This window comes from Taudactylus pleione, unplaced genomic scaffold (assembly GCF_031769625.1).
Source record: "Taudactylus pleione unplaced genomic scaffold, aTauple2 ptg000139l, whole genome shotgun sequence".
Classification (NCBI taxonomy): Eukaryota; Metazoa; Chordata; class Amphibia; order Anura; family Myobatrachidae; genus Taudactylus; species Taudactylus pleione.
In genome coordinates this window covers 8,365,082-8,376,462 of record NW_028284541.1, presented here as the reverse complement: position 1 = coordinate 8,376,462, position 11,381 = coordinate 8,365,082, and positions in this window count along the sequence as shown.

Genomic DNA, 11,381 nt, shown 5'->3' with positions numbered 1-11,381 from the left:
CTGCCCGGGCTCCAGGAGAGCATGGGAGATTGTGCGAGCGAGGCATCCCTGCCCGGGCCCCAGGAGAGCATGGGAGATTGTGCGAGCGTGGCATCCCTGCCCGAGCTCCAGTAGAGCATGGGAGATTGTGCGAGCGAGGCATCCCTGTTTGAGCTCCAGGAGAGCATGGGAGATTCTGCGAGTGAGGCATCCTTGCCCGGGCTCCAGGAGAGCATGGGAGATTGTGCGAGCGAGGCATCCCTGCCCGGTCTCCAGGAGAGCATGGGAGACTCTGCGAGCAATGCAGCCTGGCCAAGGCTCCAGGAGAGCATGGAAGATTGTGTGAGAGAGGCATCCCTGCCCGGGCTCCAGGAGAGCATGGGGGATTGTGCGAGCGAGGAATCCCTGCCCGGGTTCCAGGAGAGCATGGGAGATTGTGCGAGCGAGGCGTCCCTGTTTAAGCTCCACGAGAGCATGGGAGATTGTGTGAGCGAGGCATCCCTGCCCGGGTTCCAGGAGATTGTGCAAGCGAGGCGTCCCTGTTTAAGCTCCACGAGAGCATGGGAGTTTCTGCGAGTGAGGCATCCTTGCCCGGGCTCCAGGAGAGCAAGGGAGATTGTGCGAGCGAGGCATCCCTGCCCGGGCTCCAAGAGAGCATGGGAGATTGTGCGAGCGAGGCATCCCTGCCCGGGCTCCAGGAGAGCATGATAGATTCTGCGAGCGAGGTATTCCGGCCAGACAGGGGAACTGCAACCTCCGGAGGTCCCGATGAGGTTTTGAAAATGGGCCCGATGCCGGGACACAGTTCCAGGAGGTCGGGTAAAATCCGCCGGTGCCCCCGCAAAAAGTGGCGCGCAGCAGCAATGCCGTGACGTCTGGGGGAATTCCTCGGGCGGATTCACAAATGGCAAAGAGGTGAGAGAGAGCCAGGAAGAGATCCGTGCGGGCGAGGTGTCCCATTCAGGGCTCCAGGAAAGCATGCGAGATTCTGCGAGTGAGGCATCCTTGCCCGGGCTCCAGGAGAGCAAGGTAGATGGTGCGAGTGAGGCATCCATGCCCGGGCTCCAGGAGAGCATGGGAGATTGTGCGAGCGAGGCGTCCCTGTTTGAGCTCCAGGAGAGCATGGGAGATTCTGCGAGTGAGGTATCCTTGCCCGGGCTCCAGGAGGGCATGGGAGATTGTGTAAGCGAGGCATCCCTGCCCGGGCTCCAGGAGAGCATGGGAGATTCTGTGAGCAATGCAGCCTGGCCAAGGCTCCAGGAGAGCAAGGGAGATTGTGCGAGCGAAGCATCCATGCCCGGGCTCCAGGAGAGCATGGGAGATTCTGCGAGCAATGCAGCCTGGCCAAGGCTCCAGGAGAGCATGGGAGATTCTGCAAGCGAGGCATCCCTGTTTGAGCTCCAGGAGAGCATGGGAGAATCTGCGAGCGAGGCATCCCTGCCTGGTCTCCAGGAGAGCATGGTAGACTCTGCGAGCAATGCAGCCTGGCCAAGGCTCCAGGAGAGCATGGAAGATTGTGTGAGAGAGGCATCCCTGCCCGGCCTCCAGGAGAGCATGGGAGATTGTGCGAGCGAGGCATCCCTGCCCGGGCTCCAGGAGAGCATGGGAGATTGTGCGAGCGAGGCATCCCTGCCCGGGCTCCAGGAGAGCATGGGAGATTGTGCGAGCGAGGCATCCCTGCCCGGGCTCCAGGAGAGCATGGGAGATTGTGCGAGTGAAGCATCCCTGTTTAAGCTCCAGGAGAGCATGGAAGATTGTGCGAGTGAGGCGTCCCCGCCAGAGTTCCAGGAGAGCATGGGAGATGGTGCGAGCGAGGCATCCATGCCCGGGCTCCAGGAGAGCATGGGAGATTGTGCGAGCGAGGCATCCCTGTTTGAGCTCCAGGAGAGCATGGCAGATTCTGCGAGTGAGGCATCCTTGCCCGGGCTCCAGGAGGGCATGGGAGATTGTGCAAGCGAGGCATCCCTGCCCGGGCTCCAGGAGAGCATGGGAGATTCTGCGAGCAATGCAGCCTGGCCAAGGCTCGAGGGGAGCATGGGAGATTGTGCGAGCGAGGCATCCATGCCCGGGCTCCAGGAGAGCATGGGAGATTGTGCGAGCGAGACATCCCTGTTTGAGCTCCAGGAGAGCATGGGAGATTGTCCGAGCAAGGCATCCCTGCCCGGGCTCCAGGAGAGCATGGGAGATTGTGCGAGCGTGGCATCCCTGCCCGAGCTCCAGTAGAGCATGGGAGATTGTGCGAGCGAGGCATCCCTGTTTGAGCTCCAGGAGAGCATGGGAGATTCTGCGAGTGAGGCATCCTAGCCCGGGCTCCAGGAGAGCATGGGAGATTGTGCGAGCGAGGCATCCCTGCCTGGTCTCCAGGAGAGCATGGGAGACTCTGCGAGCAATGCAGCCTGGCCAAGGCTCCAGGAGAGCATGGAAGATTGTGTGAGAGAGGCATCCCTGCCCGGGCTCCAGGAGAGCATGGGAGATTGTGCGAGTGAGGAATCCCTGCCCGGGTTCCAGGAGAGCATGGGAGATTGTGCGAGCGAGGCGTCCCTGTTTAAGCTCCACGAGAGCATGGGAGATTGTGTGAGCGAGGCATCCCTGCCCGGGTTCCGGGAGATTGTGCGAGCGAGGCGTCCCTGTTTAAGCTCCACGAGAGCATGGGAGATTCTGTGAGTGAGGCATCCTTGCCCGGGCTCCAGGAGAGCAAGGGAGATTGTGCGAGCGAGGCATCCATGCCCCGGGCTCCAGGAGAGCATGGGAGATTGTGCGATCGAGTCATCCCTGTTTGAGCTCCAGGAGAGCATGGGAGAATCTGCGAGCGAGGCATCCCTGCCCGGGCTCCAGGAGAGCATGGGAGATTGTGCGAGCGAGGCATCCCTGCCCGGGCCCCAGGAGAGCATGGGAGATTGTGCGAGCGTGGCATCCCTGCCCGAGCTCCAGTAGAGCATGGGAGATTGTGCGAGCGAGGCATCCCTGTTTGAGCTCCAGGAGAGCATGGGAGATTCTGCGAGTGAGGCATCCTTGCCCGGGCTCCAGGAGAGCATGGGAGATTGTGCGAGCGAGGCATCCCTGCCCGGTCTCCAGGAGAGCATGGGAGACTCTGCGAGCAATGCAGCCTGGCCAAGGCTCCAGGAGAGCATGGAAGATTGTGTGAGAGAGGCATCCCTGCCCGGGCTCCAGGAGAGCATGGGGGATTGTGCGAGCGAGGCGTCCCTGTTTAAGCTCCACGAGAGCATGGGAGATTGTGTGAGCGAGGCATCCCTGCCCGGGTTCCAGGAGATTGTGCAAGCGAGGCGTCCCTGTTTAAGCTCCACGAGAGCATGGGAGTTTCTGCGAGTGAGGCATCCTTGCCCGGGCTCCAGGAGAGCAAGGGAGATTGTGCGAGCGAGGCATCCCTGCCCGGGCTCCAAGAGAGCATGGGAGATTGTGCGAGCGAGGCATCCCTGCCCGGGCTCCAGGAGAGCATGATAGATTCTGCGAGCGAGGTATTCCGGCCAGACAGGGGAACTGCAACCTCCGGAGGTCCCGATGAGGTTTTGAAAATGGGCCCGATGCCGGGACACAGTTCCAGGAGGTCGGGTAAAATCCGCCGGTGCCCCCGCAAAAAGTGGCGCGCAGCAGCAATGCCGTGACGTCTGGGGGAATTCCTCGGGCGGATTCACAAATGGCAAAGAGGTGAGAGAGAGCCAGGAAGAGATCCGTGCGGGCGAGGTGTCCCATTCAGGGCTCCAGGAAAGCATGCGAGATTCTGCGAGTGAGGCATCCTTGCCCGGGCTCCAGGAGAGCAAGGTAGATGGTGCGAGTGAGGCATCCATGCCCGGGCTCCAGGAGAGCATGGGAGATTGTGCGAGCGAGGCGTCCCTGTTTGAGCTCCAGGAGAGCATGGGAGATTCTGCGAGTGAGGTATCCTTGCCCGGGCTCCAGGAGGGCATGGGAGATTGTGTAAGCGAGGCATCCCTGCCCGGGCTCCAGGAGAGCATGGGAGATTCTGTGAGCAATGCAGCCTGGCCAAGGCTCCAGGAGAGCAAGGGAGATTGTGCGAGCGAAGCATCCATGCCCGGGCTCCAGGAGAGCATGGGAGATTCTGCGAGCAATGCAGCCTGGCCAAGGCTCCAGGAGAGCATGGGAGATTCTGCAAGCGAGGCATCCCTGTTTGAGCTCCAGGAGAGCATGGGAGAATCTGCGAGCGAGGCATCCCTGCCTGGTCTCCAGGAGAGCATGGTAGACTCTGCGAGCAATGCAGCCTGGCCAAGGCTCCAGGAGAGCATGGAAGATTGTGTGAGAGAGGCATCCCTGCCCGGCCTCCAGGAGAGCATGGGAGATTGTGCGAGCGAGGCATCCCTGCCCGGGCTCCAGGAGAGCATGGGAGATTGTGCGAGCGAGGCATCCCTGCCCGGGCTCCAGGAGAGCATGGGAGATTGTGCGAGCGAGGCATCCCTGCCCGGGCTCCAGGAGAGCATGGGAGATTGTGCGAGTGAAGCATCCCTGTTTAAGCTCCAGGAGAGCATGGAAGATTGTGCGAGTGAGGCGTCCCCGCCAGAGTTCCAGGAGAGCATGGGAGATGGTGCGAGCGAGGCATCCATGCCCGGGCTCCAGGAGAGCATGGGAGATTGTGCGAGCGAGGCATCCCTGTTTGAGCTCCAGGAGAGCATGGCAGATTCTGCGAGTGAGGCATCCTTGCCCGGGCTCCAGGAGGGCATGGGAGATTGTGCAAGCGAGGCATCCCTGCCCGGGCTCCAGGAGAGCATGGGAGATTCTGCGAGCAATGCAGCCTGGCCAAGGCTCGAGGGGAGCATGGGAGATTGTGCGAGCGAGGCATCCATGCCCGGGCTCCAGGAGAGCATGGGAGATTGTGCGAGCGAGACATCCCTGTTTGAGCTCCAGGAGAGCATGGGAGATTGTCCGAGCAAGGCATCCCTGCCCGGGCTCCAGGAGAGCATGGGAGATTGTGCGAGCGTGGCATCCCTGCCCGAGCTCCAGTAGAGCATGGGAGATTGTGCGAGCGAGGCATCCCTGTTTGAGCTCCAGGAGAGCATGGGAGATTCTGCGAGTGAGGCATCCTAGCCCGGGCTCCAGGAGAGCATGGGAGATTGTGCGAGCGAGGCATCCCTGCCTGGTCTCCAGGAGAGCATGGGAGACTCTGCGAGCAATGCAGCCTGGCCAAGGCTCCAGGAGAGCATGGAAGATTGTGTGAGAGAGGCATCCCTGCCCGGGCTCCAGGAGAGCATGGGAGATTGTGCGAGCAATGCAGCCTGGCCAAGGCTCCAGGAGAGCATGGGAGATTCTGCAAGCGAGGCATCCCTGTTTAAGCACCAGGAGAGCTTGGTAGATTCTGCGAGCGAGGTGTCCCTGCTCGGGCTCCAGGAGAGCATGGGAGATTGTGCGAGCGAGGCATCCCTGCCTGGGCTCCAGGAGAACATGGGAGAATCTGCGAGCGAGGCATCCCTGCCTGGGCTACAGGAGAACATGGGAGATTGTGTGAGCAAGGCATCCCTGCCCGGGCTCCAGAAGAGCATGGGAGATTGTGCGAGCGAGGCATCCCTGCCCGGGCTCCAGGAGAGCATGGGAGATTGTGTGAGTGAAGCCTCCCTGTTTAAGCTCCAGGAGAGCATGGAAGATTGTGCGAGCGAGGCATCCCCACCAGAGTTCCAGGAGAGCATGGGAGATGGTGCGAGCGAGGCATCCCTGCCCGGGCTACAGGAGAACATGGGAGATTGTGTGAGCAAGGCATCCCTGCCCGGGCTCCAGGAGGGCATGGGAGATTGTGCAAGCGAGGCATCCCTGCCCGGGCTCCAGGAGAGCATGGGAGATTCTGCGAGCAATGCAGCCTGGCCAAGGCTCGAGGAGAGCATGGGAGATTGTGCGAGCGAGGCATCCATGCCCGGGCTCCAGGAGAGCATGGGAGATTGTGCGATCGAGTCATCCCTGTTTGAGCTCCAGGAGAGCATGGGAGAATCTGCGAGCGAGGCATCCCTGCCCGGGCTCCAGGAGAGCATGGGAGATTGTGCGAGCGAGGCATCCCTGCCCGGGCTCCAGGAGAGCATGGGAGATTGTGCGAGCGAGGCATCCCTGTTTGAGCTCCAGGAGAGCATGGGAGATTCTGCGAGTGAGGCATCCTAGCCCGGGCTCCAGGAGAGCATGGGAGATTGTGCGAGCGAGGCATCCCTGCCTGGTCTCCAGGAGAGCATGGGAGACTCTGCGAGCAATGCAGCCTGGCCAAGGCTCCAGGAGAGCATGGAAGATTGTGTGAGAGAGGCATCCCTGCCCGGGCTCCAGGAGAGCATGGGAGATTGTGCGAGTGAGGAATCCCTGCCCGGGTTCCAGGAGAGCATGGGAGATTGTGCGAGCGAGGCGTCCCTGTTTAAGCTCCACGAGAGCATGGGAGATTGTGTGAGCGAGGCATCCCTGCCCGGGTTCCGGGAGATTGTGCGAGCGAGGCGTCCCTGTTTAAGCTCCACGAGAGCATGGGAGATTCTGTGAGTGAGGCATCCTTGCCCGGGCTCCAGGAGAGCAAGGGAGATTGTGCGAGCGAGGCATCCATGCCCCGGGCTCCAGGAGAGCATGGGAGATTGTGCGATCGAGTCATCCCTGTTTGAGCTCCAGGAGAGCATGGGAGAATCTGCGAGCGAGGCATCCCTGCCCGGGCTCCAGGAGAGCATGGGAGATTGTGCGAGCGAGGCATCCCTGCCCGGGCCCCAGGAGAGCATGGGAGATTGTGCGAGCGTGGCATCCCTGCCCGAGCTCCAGTAGAGCATGGGAGATTGTGCGAGCGAGGCATCCCTGTTTGAGCTCCAGGAGAGCATGGGAGATTCTGCGAGTGAGGCATCCTTGCCCGGGCTCCAGGAGAGCATGGGAGATTGTGCGAGCGAGGCATCCCTGCCCGGTCTCCAGGAGAGCATGGGAGACTCTGCGAGCAATGCAGCCTGGCCAAGGCTCCAGGAGAGCATGGAAGATTGTGTGAGAGAGGCATCCCTGCCCGGGCTCCAGGAGAGCATGGGGGATTGTGCGAGCGAGGAATCCCTGCCCGGGTTCCAGGAGAGCATGGGAGATTGTGCGAGCGAGGCGTCCCTGTTTAAGCTCCACGAGAGCATGGGAGATTGTGTGAGCGAGGCATCCCTGCCCGGGTTCCAGGAGATTGTGCAAGCGAGGCGTCCCTGTTTAAGCTCCATGAGAGCATGGGAGTTTCTGCGAGTGAGGCATCCTTGCCCGGGCTCCAGGAGAGCAAGGGAGATTGTGCGAGCGAGGCATCCCTGCCCGGGCTCCAAGAGAGCATGGGAGATTGTGCGAGCGAGGCATCCCTGCCCGGGCTCCAGGAGAGCATGATAGATTCTGCGAGCGAGGTATTCCGGCCAGACAGGGGAACTGTAACCTCCGGAGGTCCCGATGAGGTTTTGAAAATGGGCCCGATGCCGGGACACAGTTCCAGGAGGTCGGGTAAAATCCGCCGGTGCCCCCGCAAAAAGTGGCGCGCAGCAGCAATGCCGTGACGTCTGGGGGAATTCCTCGGGCGGATTCACAAATGGCAAAGAGGTGAGAGAGAGCCAGGAAGAGATCCGTGCGGGCGAGGTGTCCCATTCAGGGCTCCAGGAAAGCATGCGAGATTCTGCGAGTGAGGCATCCTTGCCCGGGCTCCAGGAGAGCAAGGTAGATGGTGCGAGTGAGGCATCCATGCCCGGGCTCCAGGAGAGCATGGGAGATTGTGCGAGCGAGGCGTCCCTGTTTGAGCTCCAGGAGAGCATGGGAGATTCTGCGAGTGAGGTATCCTTGCCCGGGCTCCAGGAGGGCATGGGAGATTGTGTAAGCGAGGCATCCCTGCCCGGGCTCCAGGAGAGCATGGGAGATTCTGTGAGCAATGCAGCCTGGCCAAGGCTCCAGGAGAGCAAGGGAGATTGTGCGAGCGAAGCATCCATGCCCGGGCTCCAGGAGAGCATGGGAGATTCTGCGAGCAATGCAGCCTGGCCAAGGCTCCAGGAGAGCATGGGAGATTCTGCAAGCGAGGCATCCCTGTTTGAGCTCCAGGAGAGCATGGGAGAATCTGCGAGCGAGGCATCCCTGCCTGGTCTCCAGGAGAGCATGGTAGACTCTGCGAGCAATGCAGCCTGGCCAAGGCTCCAGGAGAGCATGGAAGATTGTGTGAGAGAGGCATCCCTGCCCGGCCTCCAGGAGAGCATGGGAGATTGTGCGAGCGAGGCATCCCTGCCCGGGCTCCAGGAGAGCATGGGAGATTGTGCGAGCGAGGCATCCCTGCCCGGGCTCCAGGAGAGCATGGGAGATTGTGCGAGCGAGGCATCCCTGCCCGGGCTCCAGGAGAGCATGGGAGATTGTGCGAGTGAAGCATCCCTGTTTAAGCTCCAGGAGAGCATGGAAGATTGTGCGAGTGAGGCGTCCCCGCCAGAGTTCCAGGAGAGCATGGGAGATGGTGCGAGCGAGGCATCCATGCCCGGGCTCCAGGAGAACATGGGAGATTGTGCGAGCGAGGCATCCCTGTTTGAGCTCCAGGAGAGCATGGCAGATTCTGCGAGTGAGGCATCCTTGCCCGGGTTCCAGGAGAGCATGGGAGATTGTGCGAGCGAGGCATCCCTGCCTGGTCTCCAGGAGAGCATGGGAGACTCTGCGAGCAATGCAGCCTGGCCAAGGCTCCAGGAGAGCATGGAAGATTGTGTGAGAGAGGCATCCCTGCCCGGGCTCCAGGAGAGCATGGGAGATTGTGCGAGCGAGGCATCCCTGCCCGGGCTCCAGGAGAGCATGGGAGAATCTGCGAGCGAGGCATCCCTGCCTGGGCTCCAGGAGAAACATGGGAGATTGTGTGAGCCATGCATCCCTGCCCGGGCTCCAGGAGAGCATGGGAGATTGTGCGAGCGAGGCATCCCTGCCCGGGCTCCAGGAGAGCATGGGAGATTGTGCGAGCGAGGCATCCCTGCCCGGGCTCCAGGAGAGCATGGGAGATTGTGCGAGCGAGGCATCCCTGCCCGGGCTCCAGGAGAGCATGGGAGATTGTGCGAGTGAAGCATCCCTGTTTAAGCTCCAGGAGAGCATGGAAGATTGTGCGAGTGAGGCGTCCCCGCCAGAGTTCCAGGAGAGCATGGGAGATGGTGCGAGCGAGGCATCCATGCCCGGGCTCCAGGAGAGCATGGGAGATTGTGCGAGCGAGGCATCCCTGTTTGAGCTCCAGGAGAGCATGGCAGATTCTGCGAGTGAGGCATCCTTGCCCGGGCTCCAGGAGAGCATGGGAGATTGTGCGAGCGAGGCATCCCTGCCTGGTCTCCAGGAGAGCATGGGAGACTCTGCGAGCAATGCAGCCTGGCCAAGGCTCCAGGAGAGCATGGAAGATTGTGTGAGAGAGGCATCCCTGCCCGGGCTCCAGGAGAGCATGGGAGATTGTGCGAGCGAGGCATCCCTGCCCGGGCTCCAGGAGAGCATGGGAGAATCTGCGAGCGAGGCATCCCTGCCTGGGCTCCAGGAGAGCATGGGAGATTCTGTGAGTGAGGCATCCTTGCCCGGGCTCCAGGAGAGCATGGGAGATTGTGCGAGCGAGGCATCCCTGCCCGGGCTCCAGGAGAGCATGGGAGATTGTGCGAGTGAAGCATCCCTGTTTAAGCTCCAGGAGAGCATGGAAGATTGTGCGAGTGAGGCGTCCCCGCCAGAGTTCCAGGAGAGCATGGGAGATGGTGCGAGCGAGGCATCCATGCCCGGGCTCCAGGAGAGCATGGGAGATTGTGCGAGCGAGGCATCCCTGTTTGAGCTCCAGGAGAGCATGGCAGATTCTGCGAGTGAGGCATCCTTGCCCGGGCTCCAGGAGGGCATGGGAGATTGTGCAAGCGAGGCATCCCTGCCCGGGCTCCAGGAGAGCATGGGAGATTCTGCGAGCAATGCAGCCTGGCCAAGGCTCGAGGAGAGCATGGGAGATTGTGCGAGCGAGGAATCCCTGCCCGGGTTCCAGGAGAGCATGGGAGATTGTGCGAGCGAGGCGTCCCTGTTTAAGCTCCACGAGAGCATGGGAGATTGTGTGAGCGAGGCATCCCTGCCTGGGTTCCGGGAGATTGTGCGAGCGAGGCGTCCCTATTTAAGCTCCACGAGAGCATGGGAGATTCTGTGAGTGAGGCATCCTTGCCCGGGCTGCAGGAGAGCATGGGAGATTGTGCGAGCATGGCATCCCTGCCCGAGCTCCAGTAGAGCATGGGAGATTGTGCGAGCGAGGCATCCCTGCCTGGTCTCCAGGGGAGCATGGGAGACTCTGCGAGCAATGCAGCCTGGCCAAGGCTCCAGGAGAGCATGGAAGATTGTGTGAGAGAGGCATCCCTGCCCGGCCTCCAGGAGAGCATGGGAGATTGTGCGAGCGAGGAATCCCTGCCCGGGTTCCAGGAGAGCATGGGAGATTGTGCGAGCGAGGCGTCCCTGTTTAAGCTCCACGAGAGCATGGGAGCTTGTGTGAGCGAGGCATCCCTGCCCGGGTTCCGGGAGATTGTGCGAGCGAGGCGTCCCTGTTTAAGCTCCACGAGAGCATGGGAGATTCTGTGAGTGAGGCATCCTTGCCCGGGCTCCAGGAGAGCATGGGAGATTGTGCGAGCGAGGCATCCCTGCCCGGGCTCCAGGAGAGCATGATAGATTCTGCGAGCGAGGTATTCCGGCCAGACAGGGGAACTGCAACCTCCGGAGGTCCCGATGAGGTTTTGAAAATGGGCCCGATGCCGGGACACAGTTCCAGGAGGTCGGGTAAAATCCGCCGGTGCCCCCGCAAAAAGTGGCGCGCAGCAGCAATGCCGTGACGTCTGGGGGAATTCCTCGGGCGGATTCACAAATGGCAAAGAAGTGAGAGAGAGCCAGGAAGAGATCCGTGCGGGCGAGGTGTCCCAGCCAGGGATCCAGGAAAGCATGCGAGATTCTGTGAGCAACACAGCCTGGCCAGGGCTCCAGGAGAGCATGGAAGATTCTGCGAGCGAGGCATCCCTGCCCGGGCTCCAGGAGAGCATGGGAGATTCTGCGAGTGAGGCATCCCTGCCCGGGCTCCAGGAGAGCATGGGAGATTCTGCGAGCGAGGCATCCCTGTTTAAGCTCCAGGAGAGCATTGGAGATTCTGCAAGCGAGGCATCCCTGTTTAAGCTCCAGGAGAGCATGGGAGATTCTGCAAGCGAGGCATCCCTGTTTAAGCTCCAGGAGAGCATGGAAGATTGTGCGAGCGAGGCATCCCTGCCAGAGTTCCAGGAGAGCATGGGAGATGGTGCGAGCGAGGCATCCATGCCCGGGCTCCAGGAGAGCATGGGAGATTGTGCGAGCGAGGCGTCCCTGTTTGAGCTCCAAGAGGGCATAGGAGATTGTGCAAGCGAGGCATCCCTGCCCGGGCTCCAGGTGAGCATGGGAGATTCTGTGAGCAATGCAGCCTGGCCAAGGCTCCAGGAGAGCATGGGAGATTG